We start from the raw sequence: 18235 nt of genomic DNA, 5'->3' as shown, positions 1-18235 counted from the left end.
TGCACTTGCAAAACTCCAATTAAATTAAAACCACGTAAGAATGAAAGAATCACTGTTCACGATATATATAATAACCATAAAAAAAAAAAAAGAAGAACCATGACTAAAAAATATAGGCTCTTGACAAGTGACATGCATATGCCTGCTTTGTTACACTGTTGAAATTGTACAAGATCTATGATCTCCTTATTATATATTGATACTGTGCGAACAATCAAAGCACACCAAACTAAAGAACCTTTGCTTTTATTCTTCCATCAAGCAGAAAGCTTCTGCTGAACATGGATGCTTTCCTTTTAATTCTTCTCGATTTCATCTTGAGCTTCCATGTTCATTTTGCTCAAGGAAGTGAACTACCACCCACCACAAGCAGTTCAAAAACATATATTATCCATGTGAAGGGGCCACAGGATAAGACACTAGATCAAATAGAAGATTTAGAGAGTTGGTACCATTCATTCATGCCACCTACTATTATGAGCTCTGAGGAACTGTCACGGATGATTTATTCATACCGGAACGTGATGAGTGGTTTTGCTGCAAGACTCACTGAAGAAGAGGCACATCAATAGATGGGTATGGACATGGAACTCACACGCAAGCACAGCTTCTGGTGCTTTTGTTGATTATGCACAAGTACTAGGAAATGCCAAAGGCACAGCATCAGGGTTGCCCCTTATATGCTCACCTGGCAATTTACAGAGTATGCTTTAAAGTTTAAACACTGCCTTGAGTGTGATATATTGGCTGCATTGGATGCAGCTGTGGAGGATGGTGTGGATGTAAGCCACCATCCTTTTTTCATTGATAGCATTGCTATAGGCACATTTGCAGCAATGCAGAAGGGAATCTTTTTAAGTTGTGCAGCAGGAAACTATGGCTCTTTCCCTGGCTCCTTACGTAAGGGAGCACCTTGGATCCTCACAGTTGGAGCAAGCAATATTGACAGAAGCATTTTAGCAACAGCGAAGCAGGGAAATGGGCAAGAATTTGATGGTGAATCTGTTTTCTAGTCTCAAGTTTTTCTCCCACACTGCTACCCTTGGCATATGCTGGAAAGAATGGCATAGAAGCTGCATTTTGTGTTGATGGATCCTTGAATGATGTAGATTTCAGAGGCAATGTTGTTTTGTGTGAGAGAGGAGAGGATAAAGGAAGAATTGACAAAGGAAACGAAGTAAAGAGAGCTGGTGGTGAAGCCATGATTCTCATGAATGATGAAAGCAATGGCTTCAGTCTCTTAGCTAATGTACATGTTCTACCTACAACACACGTAAGCTATGATGCTGGACTTAAGATTAAAGCCTGTATAAATTCCATTGCAATTCGACTGCAACACCTGTTAAGATATGTCAAATATTTTGTTAGCTAATATTAGACAATCAAATATTATGTTAGCGGTAAATTAGGCTTTATTATAGCTGAGGTAATTTGTGCAGCTATCATCCCTTTAATAGATGAGAAATTATAGGACCCTTATATATATATATATATAACACTATTCTATGAATAAAATACATCAGACTTATTCTTTAAATCTTTTTATATGGTATCAAGAGCCTAACACCGACATCCTCTCCAATATAGGAATTCGTGCTTCTTTATTTCTTTGAATATTTTTTATGTCTCCTTCTAATAAAAATCAATCAGCGAAACATGATTCTAGGACTTCCCCTGCTACCCATATGCACGAAGCGCTCACCCCTGAACGACTTGACGGCACCAACTATGTCAAGTGGTCGTTGAACGTGTAGAACAAGATCAGAGACAGAAAACGTTGGGGTTACATCTCTGGAACAAAGTCTGCACCAGAAAACAAGAAATCTGATGAATATGAAGCATGTGAAGATGAAAATTTCCTAGTCAAATCTTGGCTTCTGGACTCCATGACGAAGGAAATCAGATCTCTCTTTATTCGCTTAGCTACGACAAAGGACATCTGGGACACTTTGCAGCAAACATACTCAGTCAACCAGGATGCGTCCAGATCATATCAATTATATCGTGAGGTAATCTCTACTCAGCAAAATGGAAGCTCTGTTATTACGTACTTTGATAAATTTCAAAGGTTATGGTTGGAGTATGATACTATCACAAATTGTACCATGGAATGCCCTAAAGATGTTGAGAAGTATAACAACATGATTAATTCTCAACGAGTTTATGTCTTTTTGGCTAGCCTGGATTCACATTTGGATGCAGTTCATGGTCGTATCCTTGCTACCACTCCCCTTCCAAATGTTCAATCAATTTATGCAACTGTTTGTGTCTAGGCAAACCGCCAAGAGGCTATGCTTGATAGTGAGTCTACTATAGGGACTACTTTTGTTGTTAAGAAGTATTTTAAGAAAGAAATCCGCAAGTGTACCCACTGCAATGGGGATAATCATGTCGTGGAGACATGTTTTAAACTCCATGGCTATCCGGATTGGCATCCAAAAGGCAAAACTACTCCTAATACCAAGGTAGACGCTACTTCCAAGAGCCATATTTCTACTGCTGCTAGATTTGTGACCAAGTCAGGTATATCTAACTCTGTTCTTAATCTTTCTGTTGTTACTAGGGGTAGTGAGTGGATAATTGATTCAGGTGCTACTGATCATATGACTTGTGATCCTCATAAGTTTACTAGTTTTTCCCTTGATTGTTCTAAAACTTTTTATTTATGCCAATGGGGTCTCATCACCTATTGAAGGTGTAGGTACTATATGCCTCTCACCCTCCTTATCAATTCCTGATATTTTATTTGTTCCTACATTAAAATGTAATCTTCTCTCTATTAGCAAATTAACCAAATCACATTCTTGTGTTGCCTCGTTTTATCCAACCCATTGTCTTTTTCAGACCATCCATTCCAAGGAGAAGATTGGCAGTCGTAGGGAGAGTGAAGGACTGTATTATCTGGAAAATGTCTCACAACAAACCTATAAAGGAGCATTGGTTTGTCTTGCGAATTAACACGTACAAGATAAAAACAAAAGGGAAATATGGCTATGGCATAGACGATTGGGACATCCCTTTTTTGGTTATCTAAAAAAATTGTTTCCATCGCTATTTCATAAATGCAATATTTCTGATTTTCTTTGTGAAACTTGTGTAAAGGCAAAAAGCCATCGTGTTGTGTTTCCTTTAAGCAATAAAAAACTGATTTTCCTTTTTCATTAATGCACACAGATGTTTAGGGCCCTGCCCCACAATCTACGCATAATGGGAAAAAATGGTTTATCAGTTTTGTTGATGATTGTACTCGGGTAACCTGGGTGTATTTGCTTAAACATAAAAGTGATGTGTGTGATGTGTTTCGTTCCTTTCATCATATGATAGCTACACAATTTAACACATATATTAAGGTCATTAGATCAGACAATGAAGGGGAATATTTTAAGACTGAATTAATAGAGTTCATGAACTCTAATGGAATCTTGCATCAAACCACATGTCCTTATTCACCACAACAAAATGGAGTGGCTGAGAGGAAAAATAGACATATATTAGAGGTAACAAGATCACTTTTGATAGATGGTAATGTCCTGTCTCATTTATGGGGTGAGGCTGTGAGCTCTACAGTTTATTTGATTAATCAAACCCCTTCTAGTGGGCTTAACTTTAGAAGGCCTCTAGATGTATTGTCTGATCATTTTATCCTTCCTTCCATGGTTTATTTACCACCTCATGTTTTTGGATGTGTTATATTTGTTCACTTACACCCACATCAAAGTACAAAGCTTGAAGAACGAGCTATCAAATGTGTTTTTGTTGGGTTATGGATCAACTCAAAAAGGTTATCGTGCTTACCATCCACCATCAAAGAAATTTTATATCTCTATGGATGTGACATTTAATGAGCATAATTTTTTTATGTTGATTCTACACTTCAGGGAGGAAATGAAAGTGAAGTGCATAATCATGATATTAGTATGTTTGATATCTCAGATATAAAATTATATTGTAAAGATAAATTATCGTGTGAGGATCATTCTGTAGGAAGTGAGCCAATCCTAAAGATGGACAATTCTTTTTTGGATAATACAGTGTCTTCTGATCATAACCAATTGGCTCAATCTTCTCCACAGGTTCGGCTTGACTCTTCAGAGGTACCTTTTGATCCTATATCTGATAATACTAATGTAGATGAAATTGATCATGAAATTGTTTCTCTTGATCCTACCCTTGATAATACTAATTTAGATGAAACCGATCATAAATTTGATCCTTGTCTGTGTGAGACCACCAGCACACCAAACACTAAGTCTACTATTGTCCAAATAATCTTCCACCTTGCTCTAATCATGGTCAACCTCCAACTAAATATGAACCAGACCTCCCCAAAGTTAAATATCCCATTAGTAAATATGTGTCATATCACAAGTTATCCCAGTCATATGCATCATTTGTATCTCAATTATCTTCAATTTCTATTCCTGGTAATATACAGGAAGCTTTGGCAGATCCTAGATGGACCGAAACAATGGTTGATGAGATGGCAGCTTTAGAAAAAAACAACACTTGGGATCTTGTGTCCTTACCAAGAGGGAAGAAAACTGTGGACTGCAAATGGGTATTCACAATCAAACACAAATCTGATGGAACTATTAAGAGGTATAAAGCACGACTTGTGCCTAAAGGTTACACTCAGTCTTATGGTGTAGATTACCAAGAGACGTTTGCACCGGTACCCAAGCTCAACACTGTGAGAATACTTTTGTCGCTAGCAGCAAACCAAGATTGGTCTCTTCTACAATTTTATGTGAAAAATTCTTTTCTATATGGAGAAATTTTAAAAGAAATTTATATGGATTCCTCACCAGGCATGACAGATTCAAATGGAATGAAGGTTTGCAAATTAAAGAAGGCTCTATATGGATTAAAACAATCCCCAAGAGCATGGTTTGGAAGGTTTACCAAGTCTATGAAGGTTTTTGGCTATAGAGCAAGTAACTCTGATCACACCTTATTTTGAAGAGAGGAAAAGGAAAAATTACAGCTTTGATTATATATGTAGATGACATGATTGTTACAGGAAATGACCAAGATGATATTTCTAGTTTGCAACAATACCTTGCATCTGAATTTGAGATGAAACAACTTGGAAACCTCAAATATGTTTTGGGTATTGAAGTAGCTAGATCAAAACATGGTATTTTTCTATGCCAAATAAAATATACTCTTGACTTACTATCGGAAACGGGGCTGCTTGGAAGTAAACCAGTTGATACACCAATTGAACAAAATCATAAACTCTTTCAATGCTCAAATTCAGCAAGCATAGACAAAGGGAGATACCAAAGGCTAGTAGGACAACTTGTTAGACAAGTGGCCTCAGATATCTTAAGAAGGGGGTGTTGAATTAAGATATCAAAAACTTTTCCTAATTAAAAATTCTATTTTGATTTTAACCCAAATCCTAAGATTCCTTTCAAAATGAACCCCTAAATAATAATGCAAATTAATCTTACTAAATAGAAGCAATAAGCAATAATCAATAAAAGAGTTTAAGGGAAGAGAGATTGCAAACTCAAATTTATACTGGTTCGGCCACACCTTTGTGCCTATGTCCAGTCCCCAAGCAACCCACTTGAGAGTTCCACTATCTTGCAAAAGCCCTTTACAAGATCTGAACCACACAAGGACAATCCTTCCTTTGTGTTCAAATTTCTTTACAACAAGAGACCCTCGGTCTCTTAATCCCTTTTCAGAAATAAGATGAAGAGAAGAAGAAGAAATCTCTCTTGAAAGAGATAGATTGAACAATTAAGCACTCAAATAATTCCTTATTGAATTGCAAGTGTATTGGCCAAGGAATTTTTAAAAGGATACGATGATTTTGCTTTTTGAGAGGATAAGACCTTTTTGTTCTGAAAAACTCTAAGCAAATTCGTGTTCCAAGTCACATATAAATAGACCTTTGATGGTCATTCAAAAACCTTTTGGACAAATGTGACTCTTAGAAATTATTTTCTGAAATTCTCCTTTGGTAATCGATTACAAGATTTGTGTAATCGATTACAGGCTTTAAAATTTGAATCAAAATGTTCAATAATTGCTGGTAATCGATTACCATCCATGTGTAATCGATTACACAATGTAAAATTTGAATTCAAATTTTCTAATGACTGTTATAAATCATGTTGGCCACTGGTAATCGATTACCAGAGAGTAAATCTCTTGAAAAGACATTTTAGCTTAAATTTCTTGGCCAAACCTTTTGTTGTTTCAATTTGGAATTCCCTTCCTAAATCACTAGAGATCTTCTTGATGTTGTATCCTGTATTCTTGGATTTTTGTCTTGATCTTAACTTGAGAAGCGCATGTTCATATGGCATCAAAACATCAAAGTCAAAATCTTTGCTTCTACAATCTCCCCCTTTTTGATGATGACAATTTAATTTAATTCCTGAAATCAAGATACAAGCAAAGTATATGCAAGATATAATGTTATGTTCACTCATTTCATACTCCCCCTATGTTTTGGAATTAATGATCACTTGATTTCTAAGCTTCTACACCACCCTATTTCTCTCCCCCTTTGGCAACATCAAAAAGCCAAAGTGCGTGGTAATCAACACAAGATGATATAACTAAATTTCACATAATCAATCATAAGTCAAAACCAAATATAATTCAATCATTCATAAGTCAAAACCAAATATAAACCAATCATAAAATACTAAGTGCCAAATACCGAAATATAACCAAAGTTCAGAAAAATGATAACTTAAAAAGCATAGCCAAATACACGGCTTAAAATAAAAGATAATAATAATCTAAAAACTAAGACAGTGGTGGAAGATCAAAGCACCGACGAAGATAAGTCACATCCTCTTCAAGTTGGGTGATGCGGGTATCCATGCCTTCAAAGCGACCATCCAAGGAATCAAAGCGTTCGCCAACATAGGTGCGGAGGCCCCTTAATTCCGAAAGAACTTCATTCATAAGGGCTGAGGAATCATCCCGCTGAGGAGGAGGAGAGAGAGTACGCTCGTCTTGCAGAGGTAGCGTGTCCTTCTTTAGCCATTGTCCATCACGATCCTTACTATAACCAAATAAAGTTACTGCACCAGCACCAATGGCAAAAGATCGCTTGACTTGAACAAAAGGTTCATCATCAAGAGGAATTTGAAAATGACGGAGAAAAAGAGTGACCAATTGAGGATATGGAAGAGGTGCATTGGCCCGTAATGCCTTATGCATTTGGTACATAACCAAGTGAGCCCAGTCGATCTAACGACCGATAAGGAAAGCCCACATCAAAATCAAGTCCTCCTCAGAGGCTTGAGCCAAATTAGAAGAATGAGGAAGCAAAATTCTAATGATAATATAGTGCATGATGCGACAATCAAAGGTTAATGATCTGGCCAGCAATCTATTGGTCATTTCAGCCTGGTCATTACAAACCATACAGTGAGCATCATGACTAGAATAGTCGAATTTCCAGTCATCAACAATGGTGCCCTCAAAAGGTGCACCTTGACTGGGTAATCTAGTTAATGAAAAGAACAGAGATTGATCAATGATCATAGAAATACCATGCACCTCAGAGTCAATAATACCATCCTGAATTTTTAAATTACTGTAAAAGAATTTAACGAGTTCTGGATAGTAAGGCAATTTTAAGGACATAAAATCAATTAATCCAGAGTTTTGAAACACTTGATAACAGTCAAATGCCTCATCATTAAAGAAATTTGTGTCTAGGTACTTAAGGTCTAAGATGATCCTAGAAGAAAATTGAGAGTTGTACCGTAGACGTTGATCATCTGAAGAAAATAGAGTAGATGATCATGGAGATGATAAGGAAGGATGACTTGGTGTTGTGGGTGCTTCAGATGGTCTGTGGCGGCGATGGCCAGCAGCAACGGTGGTGGAGGACGTTCCCTTTCACTTCTTCGATGATTCTGCCATTTGATGAAGTTTTAACAAATTTCAATTGGTGGAATTGAAAGAGGAGTGAAAATGATGAAGATTGGGCTTTGTGGGACGTGATTTGGTTAAGAATTGAGGGAGATATGAAGGTTTGAAGATTAGGAAAGAAGAAGCACGTCGAAGGGAGTGTGGCTGTGCAACGCTTCTGGTTTAAGTGAGTATTTATAGAAGATGGTGTTATGTAATCGATTACAAGGTTTGGTAGTCGATTACAGGAGCATTTAGCCTTCTGGTAATCGATTACAGGCTGCTGTAATCGATTACAGGCTATATGTTCTTATGTAATCGATTACACGTAATGTTAATCGATTACCAGAACACTAACTAGGCTTGTTCCTCTAAAAATTATCTATGTCTATGCTAAAAACATCTAACTATATCAATCATCAACACTAATACTCATTTAATTTAATCAAACAAGTATCAATCACACAATAACACACCAATCAAACATAATCAACATCTTAGAATCAAAAATCAATCAATCATGAAACATTAATATTTCAATCAACCAATCAATCCTTAGTTATCCAAATCACTAATATCTAAGAGACCTAATTCTATTCTAATGGAAAAGAATGTTTCTTTGGGGAGAGGTTTTGTGAAGATATCAAAAAGTTGATTCTTTGTATCAACAAACTCTAACACACAATCTCCCTTTAGAACATGATCTCTTAGAAAATGATGCCTAATTTCTATATGCTTGGTTCTAGAGTGCTGAACTGGATTTTTGGAGAGATTGATTGCACTTGTATTATCACACCTAATAGGTATATGATCAAGAAAGATTCCATAATCAGAGAGTTGTTGCTTCATCCATAAAATTTGTACACAACAACTGCTGGCAGAAATATATTCCACTTCTGCAGTGGATAAAGCAACACTGTTTTGTTTCTTACTATGCCAAGAGACTAGAGCAGATCCAAGGAATTGACAAGTTCCACTTATGCTTTTTCTATCTGTTTTAGAACCGGCAAAGTCTGAATCAGAGTATCCTATTAAGGTGCATGTGGAATTCCTAGGATACCATAAACCTATATTCATAGTACCTAATAAATATCTTATGATTCTTTTAACGGCACTAAGATGTGATTGTTTGGGATTTGATTGAAATCTAGCACACATACACACACTAAACATTATATCAGGTCTGCTAGCAGATAAATAAAGAAGGGATCCGATCATTCCTCGATATTGACTGATCGGTTTCATCTTTATCTAAATAACAAGCAGTGCTCATTGGTGTAGCCATGTGCTTAGCATTTTCCATGTTGAATCTGTGAATTAACTCTTTGCAGTACTTGGATTGATTGACAAAGATACCATCCTTGGTTTGTTTAATTTGTAATCCAAGAAAGAAATTAAGTTCTCCCATCATTGACATTTCAAACTCACTTTGCATGTCATGAGAGAATTCCTTGCACAATAATTCATTAGTAGATCCAAAAATAATATCATCAACATAAATTTGAACCAATAAAATATCATGTGATTTTCTCTTTATGAAAAGAGTGGTATCTACTTTTCCTCTAGAGAAGTCCTTTTCTAAAAGGAACTTACTCAGACGCTCATACCAAGCCCTAGGGGCTTGTTTCAAACCATATAAAGCCTTTTTCAATCTATAAACATGATTTGGCTTATCTGGCATTTCAAAACCTGGGGGTTGTTCAACATATACTTCTTCTTGAATTAAGCCATTTAGAAAAGCACTTTTAACATCCATTTGATAAAGCTTAAAATTCATTATGGATGCATAAGCTAAAAGCATTCTAATAGCTTCTAATCTTGCAACTGGAGCAAATGTTTTTTCATAATCTATACCCTCTTCTTGATTATATCCTTTTGCAACTAATCTAGCCTTATTTCTAATGATTACGCCATGTTCATCTAACTTATTCCTAAATACCCATTTTGTTCCTATGATGGGGTAGTTTTCAGGTTTCTCTACTAGCTCCCACACATTGTTTCTCTCAAACTGATTTAGTTCTTCTTGCATAGCAACTATCCAATGATCATCTATTATGGCTTCATTTATATTTTTAGGTTCAATCATAGACACAAAAGCCATATTGTTGCATAAATCTTTAGGAGAATGTCTAGTTGTTACCCCTTTTGAGATGTCACCAAGAATGTTGTTAAGGGGATGATCTCTTGAAACTTCCCACTCTCTTGGAAGATCATTATTTGCTTTGACTTCTACTGGAGGATATTCATTGCTTCCTTCTCCTTTTCCTTTAGAATCTTGTCCATGAATGTGCATTTGTTCTTAAGATTTTGTAATATCATCTAAAATATCCTTTCTTGGAGAAATAGCATTAGACTCATCAAAGGAAACATGAATTGATTCTTCAATTGTCATTGTTCTCTTATTATAAATTCTATAAGCTTTACTATGCAAAGAATAACCAAGGAAAATTCCTTCATCTGACTTAGCATCAAATTTTCCTAAGTTTTCTTTTCCATTGTTTAATACAAAACACTTGCAACCAAAAACATGAAGATGTGAGATGTTTGGTTTCCTACCATTGAACATTTCATATGGAGTTTTCTTTAAGATGGATATTATTAAAGCCCTATTCATGATATAACATGCAGTATTAACGGCTTCAGCCCAAAAATATTTTGGAAGAGGAGTATCATTCAATAAGGTTCTAGCAATTTCTTCCAAAGACCTATTTTTCCTTTCAACAACTCCATTTTGTTGAAGGGTTCTAGGTGTAGAAAAGTTGTGTTCAATGCCATGCTTTTCACAAAATAAATCAAATTCTTTATTTTCAAACTCACCCCTATGATCACTCCTAATAGATATAATTTTGAGATTTTTCTTATTTTGAATAACTTTTGCAAGTTTCCTAAATGCTTGAAATGCATCATTCTTATGAGTGATAAATAGTGTCCGAGTGTATCTAGAATAGTCATCAACTATAACAAGGGCATAGTAACTTCCTCCAACACTCATGATTCTAGAAGGGCCAAACAAATTCATGTGTAGTAATTGTAAAGGTTGAGTAGTTGAAACGATGTTTTTGGATTTGAATGAAACTCTAGTTTGTTTTCCTTTTTGACATGAATCACATAGTCTATCTTTTTCAAATTTTAGTTTTGGCAAACCAACAACTAAATCTTTTGAAATTAATTTGTTTAAGTGTTCCATGTTTATGTGGGGAATACATTTATGCCATAGCCATGGATCATCATCTTTGCTAAGAAAACATTTTTTATTATCTAGTTTTTGGCTTAAGTCTATCATATAAACATTGTTAACTCTATACCCTATATGCTTTAAATTTGTATCATGTTTATGTTCAATGAGACATTTTTTAGAATCAAATGATACTAGATAGCCCTTATCACATAATTGACTAACACTAAGCAAGTTGTGCTTAAGGCCTTCAACAAGTAGAACATTTTCAATGGAGTTTGAAGAATTCGTACCTATTTTTCCAACTCCAAGAATTTGTACCTATTTTTCCAACTCCAAGAATTCTACCTTTGTTGTTGTCACCGTAAGTAACATGCCCACTTTTCTTGGGAGAGATATGTGTGAACTTTGATGAATCTCCCGTCATATGTTTTGAACAACCGCTATCTATGTACCATTTCTTCTTCAAAGATACCTACATGATCAAGTTTGGGACTTAGGTACCCAAACTTTATTGGGTCCTTGTGTGTTAGTATTAACTAAAGATCCTTTTGGGACCCATATCATTATGATATTGTTGCAATTTTTCTTAAAATAACATGTAGATGTGCCATGCCCTTTTCTTCCATAATAAAAACATGTAATGAAAGGAGAATTATATTTTTGTGAGAAAGAAAAGAAACTTTTGTAAAACTTTTGTTGTTTTTCTGGTTTGTATCCAATTCCTACTTTATCAAGAATACATCTTTGATTTTCTAATATGACATCTAGGTTATTCTTGCCAATAGAAAATTTTGCAAGTGAGTTTTTCAAATTTTTAATTTCTTCTATATATTTGCTACAACATTTACATGAATTTACTTTTTCATTAGTCATAGTAGAATCATGAACTTTATCACTAGATTTAGAGATTGAAACTTCGGTTTTAAGAAGATCTATTTCTTTATTTAATTTTGAAATTTCTTTCTCTAAATCTGAAATTGCTTTCTTAGATGAAGAAACAAGTTTTGCTAGTTTAATTGATTCACTATGTAATTCAGCAAATGCATCTTGTAACTCATCAAAAGAAATATATTTGTTAGAAGATGTTACCTCTTCGTCGCTTTCATAGTTTTTGCCCATTATACATAGATTAATCATTTCCTTTTCAGAATCATCAGACGATTCTAAGTCGTTATCATCCCATGTGATATAGGCCTTCTTTGCCTTCTTATCTCCAATAGTCTTCTTTTCAGACTTCTCTATCTTTCTCTTAAAGATTGGACAATCAGCCCTCAGATGACCAAGTTGATTGCACTCAAAGCATTTTGGGATTTGAGATGACTCTTTAGTTCTTCTTTTAGGTTTGAAATTTTTCCTTCTTTGACTTCCTCTCATTCTAATAAATTTGTTGAATCTTTTGACAAAGAGGCTAAGATCTTCATCTTCATCTAAGTCAATTAAATCTTCTATGTCACTTTCCTCTTGGATTGAAGATGAGGCTTTAAGAGCAATTCCCTTCTTCTTCTTATCATTTTCTTCATGTTGATTTAGTCTATGCAACTCCATCTCATGTTCCTGTAATTTTCCAAATAATGTAGCAAGAGACATAATAGACAAATCTCTAGATTCTATGATGGTTGTTACTTTTGGTTGCCACTCTCTGCTTAGACATCTTAACACTTTATTTATGAGATCTTCGTTTGGAAAATTTCTTCCTAATGATGCAAGATGATTAACTATACGTGTGAATCTTTTCTACATGTCTTGTATACTTTCATTTGTCTTCATCCTAAATAATTCATACTCATGAGTTAAAGTATTTATCCTAGATCGTTTGACATCAGTTGTTCCCTCATGTGTAACTTGTAGAGTGTCCCATATATCCTTAGCACTCTTACAATTTGAAACCCTAAAATATTCATTCATTCCTAGGGCAGAAGTAATGATGTTTTTAGCCTTTAAATTGTACTTCACTAATCTTCTTTCATCTTCAGACCACTCTTCTCTAGGTTTCTCTATTGCTGTATTTCCAGCCACCATGGTGGGTATATAAGGTCCAACTTCTATGGCTTCCCAAATGTTTAAGTCTATTGCCTCAATGAAAATTTGCATTCGGGTTTTCCAGTAGTGGTAACCCTCTCCATTAAAAATAGGAGGCCTATTTATTGAATTTCCTTCTGGGAATAAGAAGTTTGCTGAGGCCATTATTCTTAAAGCTTCTAAACTTTATAGAAGAATGAAGCTCTGATACCACTTGTTAGACAAGTGGCCTTAGATATCTAAAGAAGGGGGGATTGAATTAAGATATCACATACTTTTCCTAATTAAAAAATATATTTTGATTTTAACCCAAATCCTAAGATTCCTTTCAAAATGAACCCCTAAATAATAATGCAAATTAATCTTACTAAATAGAGGCAATAAGCAATAATCAATAAAAGAGTTTAAGGTAAGAGAGATTGCAAACTCAAATTTATATTGGTTTGGCCACACCCTTGTGCCTACGTCCAATCCCCAAGCAACCCGCTTGAGAGTTCCACTATCTTGCAAAAGCCCTTTACAAGATCTGAACCACAAAAGGACAACCCTTCCTTTGTGTTTAGATTTCTTTACAACAAGAGACTCTCGGTCTCTTAATCCCTTTTCAGAAATAAGATGAAGAGAAAAAGAAGAAATCTATCTTGAAAGAGATAGATTGAACAATTGAGCACTCAAATAATTCCTTATTGAATTGCAAGTGTATTGGCCAAGGAATTTTTAAGAGGATACGATGATTTTGCTTTTTGAGATGATAAGACCTTTTTGTTCTGAAAAACTCTAAGCAAATTCGTGTTCCAAGTCACATATAAATAGACCTTTTATGGTCATTCAAAAACCTTTTGGACAAATGTGACTCTTAGAAATTATTTTCTGAAATTCTCCTTTGGTAATTGATTACAAGATTTGTGTAATCGATTACAGGCTTTAAAATTTGAATCAAAATGTTCAATAATTGCTGGCAATTGATTACCAGCCATGTGTAATCGATTACACAGTGTAAAATTTGTATTCAAATTTTCTAATGACTGTTATAAATCATGTTGGCCACTGGTAATCGATTACATTCTCTGGTAATCGATTACCAGAGAGTAAATCTCTTGAAAAAGACATGTTAGCTTAAATTTCTTGGCCCAACCTTTTGCTGTTTCAATTTGGAATTCCTTTCCTAAATCACTAGAGATCTTCTTGATGTTGTATCCTGTATTCTTGGATTTTTGTCTTGATCTTAACTTGAGAAGCGCATGTTCATATGGCATCAAAACATCATGATCATATGGAATCATCAAAATATCAAAGTCAAAATCTTTGCTTCTACACAACTAATTTATTTGTCCCATACACGTCCAGATATTACCTATGCAGTGAATGTCATTAGTCAATTTATGCATGACCCATGAAAGCTTCATATGGATGTTGTCGAGAGGATTTTGAGATATTTGAAGTCCATTCCTGGAAAAGGAATTTTGTTCTCAAATCATGGAAACTTAAAGGTAGAAAGGTACATTGATGCAGATTGGGCAGGTTCAAAAGATGATAGAAGATCTACCTCTGGATACTTTACTTTTGTAGGAGGGAATCTTGTAACTTGGAGGAGTAAAAAACAGCCCATAGTAGCAAGATCTAGTGCTGAAGCAGAATTCAAAGGCATAGCACTTGGTGTATGTGAACTTTTTGTGGGTTAAAAATGTACTATCAAATTTAGGTTTTAAACCAAATGAAATTATGAGTTTGTACTGTGACAATACATCGGCTATAGCAATTGCTCACAATACTGTCCAACATGATAGAACAAAGCATGTGGAGATTGATAGACATTTCATCAAAGAGAAGCTTGAAGCTGGAATAATTTCCTTTCCCTTTGTAAGATCTGAATTGTAGTTGGCTAATGTTCTCACCAAAGGAGTGTCAAGTAGAGTGTTTAATGAGTCTCTACTCAAGTTGGGAATGTGTGATATCCATGCACCAACTTGAGTGGGGGTGTTAAGATATGTCAAATATTCTGTTAGCTAATATTAGGCAATCAAATATTATGTTAGCTGTAAATTAGGCTTTATTACGGCTGAGGTAATTTGTGCAGATTTGTATAGCTGTCATTCCTTTAATAGATGAGAAATTATAGGACCCTTGTATATATATATATATATATACAACACTATTCTATGAATAAAATACATCAGACTTATTCTTTAAACCTTTCTATAACACCTACAGCTACCATTTTTTTCAAGGGAACTATAATTGAAAATTCTTAGCTCCTGTTGTTACATCCTTCTCTTCAAGAGTTCCCAACTTGCCAAGTCCTGCTATATTGAAACCAGACATCATACAACCAGGTGTGAACATCCTAGCTACTTGGCCATTCCACCTGAATAACAGTACCGATTCAAAATCCACTTTCAAAATTATGTCTGGCACATCAATGTCATGCTCACATCTTAGTGGCGTAGCTGCTTTGCTCAAAAGCTCTCATCGTCATTGGTCACCAGCCGCTATAAAATCTTCCATAATGACTTTTGTAGACTTAATCAATCTTGAACAAAAACTCATTGTTGATGAAACACTTCACCCTGTAGATATCTTTACAATAGGTTCTGGTCACGTGAATCCATTAAGAGCAAATGACCCTGGGTACATTAGTTTATGATACTGAACCTGATGATTATATACCTTATCTGTGTGGTCTAGGCTACAGCGATACCCAAGTTGGGATCATTGCACACAAAACAATTAAGTGCTCTAAGATTTCAATCATTCCCAAAGGAGAGCTCAACTATCCCTCATTTTCTGTTGTGCTTGGTTCCCCACAAACATTCACAAGGACTGTGAAAAATGTGGGTGAGGCTAACTCATCTTATGCTGTCATGGTTAATCTACCAGAAGGGGTTGATATCAAGGTCCAACCAAATAAACTTTACTTTTCAAAAGCAAACCAGAAAGAGACATATTCAGTGACATTCAGCTGTATAGAAATAGGTAATGAAACTTCAACATATGTTCAAGGGTTTTTACAATGGGTCTCTGCCAAACACACTGTAAGGAGCCCTATCTTGGTCAACTTTGCATAAGACAACTATTAGATATAATGACTTAGGGTGAAAAGAACCAAGAGGGGGAGAATTGGATTTCCAAAACTTATCCACTAAATGTGATTACATTTTTTGCAAAATCCCCTTCAATCTTAATCCCTTGTTGATTTAAAGGTTGAAATGTTTTATCAAATTGCCATATTCCCTTACATGCAATATTAAGTTTGATTAAAAGATTATAATCAAATTTCACTATTAAACACAAAGAAGCAAATGCAAGAAAGAAAAGAGATGAAGGATTAAGAAAAATTTACTCAAGAGATATTGGTTCAGTTTCAAACACAACCTACATCCAATGTTATCCAAAGCAACCTGAGCTTGGATCTTCCACTTACATGCATATGAAACCACACATGCACACCTTCTTGAAAACCTATCAAGAAGAAACTAATCATATGTAGAAATCTACTACATGCACAAAATGTTAGGGATAAATATGTATGTCTAAGATCCAATCCATCATGTTATCAATTTTAGTAAAAAATTATTCTTTATTTTATTATCATATTTATTGTTTTATTAAATTTTTAATTTGACAAGTCCTTGATTAAAATTAGAGACTTGTTATCATGATAGAGATTATGATAATGAGAAATAAGTCCTTTATAATTTTAATCTAAATTATTTTTTATCATAGGATTATTGTGAATAGAACATCAGTAATCCGGATAGATCAATATATATGTAATGGCCTTTATTGGATAAAGATTAATAGATCTCATTTATTAAATTGCATGTATAGATGATGTATATATGGATGTCATCATTGAATTGATTTAATTGAGAATTCCTAATAGTTAATATTACATTGATATGTCAATAGGAAGTTCTCAAGAAGAAATATAATAGTTTCCTTTGATATGAGATTATCATAGTAATTAACAAGTTATTTGTTATATTTTAATTTCAGGCACCTAATGCCTTAGGGCACTAGTTGAATGAATATTAGATATCATTAAATACTTGTAGAATTAATGATTAATCAAGAAGGAATCCATCAACTCTAGGCAATGAGTTTGAGCTCTATAATAAAATTAAGACCTTGGTTAGAGCAATTGAATGAAAGAAGAAAAGATTTTCTTAAGTCATTCATTGATTCAATGTGTTAGCTTATTAGAATTTGACAATAGTACTACACTCTAGAGTTAACATTGAGCTATAAATGATTGGAAGAAAATATTACATTATTCTTCTACCGGTTCTTAAAGGTAAAAGATGTTACTTCATGTTATCCGAATGTTAAGGAGTATTGCTAAATACCTACCTTGATTAGTAAATTAATTATGATTAATTTACTATCGATTTAGTATTGAACCTACATGGTCACACACAAACGAATATTTCAATCTTTGCAAAAGAAAATAATTTAGAGAATTTTAATTTATTCAAATAAATATTTTAGTGGAATATTATTATATTTTTTGCTAGCACCAAGAATATAATTAATATAAATAAGAAGTATTATTTTATAAATGTGGAAGTTGTCCATAAGATAAGAATAATATTTTATTGTATATATCAGGATCAAATCATGTGATTAATTATCGTAATTAGCCATGTGATTAATTGTAAATTATTTTTGTCTTATATCAAGAAGCTTCTTAAAATAAAAGATATAGGATAATTTTATTTTTATAAAGATAGAGATATGAAATTATTTTAAGTAAAATCTTTCATTTTTTTTCTCTTTAACATGATAAATAGAAGTATTTACCTGAGGCAAAGTGCACCAGACACAAACTAGAAAAGTTCAAGCCTAGTTTTAGACCTGAAAAGTAGAAAGAGAATGAGTTTCACTCATCAAAGAGTTGATAATGGAGATTGGTTTTGGTATGGATACACATAGAGTCTTCACATTATTGAAGAAAAAATTTGTTGTTTCAAGAACGCACATTTGAGAACACAAACATATTTTTCTCTATTTATTATTGTTGTATATTTTTAAATTCAAAATAGATCATAATTTTTCGCTACAAGTGTTGGGAACACTGCTATGTAACTATCACAAAATCATGAGAAACCTACTCAAGATTCATTTAATGTAGAATTGATGGAAATAATT

The 18235-nt window shown here is 34.2% G+C and overlaps 1 pseudogene; it reads left to right on the top strand.

The window, feature by feature from the left end:
- Positions 1–281: 281 nt before the first annotated feature.
- Positions 282–16152, top strand: LOC100793787 (subtilisin-like protease 4; annotated as a pseudogene).
- Positions 16153–18235: the final 2083 nt, after the last annotated feature.

Source organism: Glycine max, chromosome 5 (assembly GCF_000004515.6).
Source record: "Glycine max cultivar Williams 82 chromosome 5, Glycine_max_v4.0, whole genome shotgun sequence".
Lineage (NCBI taxonomy): Eukaryota > Viridiplantae > Streptophyta > Magnoliopsida > Fabales > Fabaceae > Glycine > Glycine max.
The sequence above is the reverse complement of the archived record's forward strand: the minus strand, read 5'-3'. Positions and strand labels throughout refer to the sequence as shown.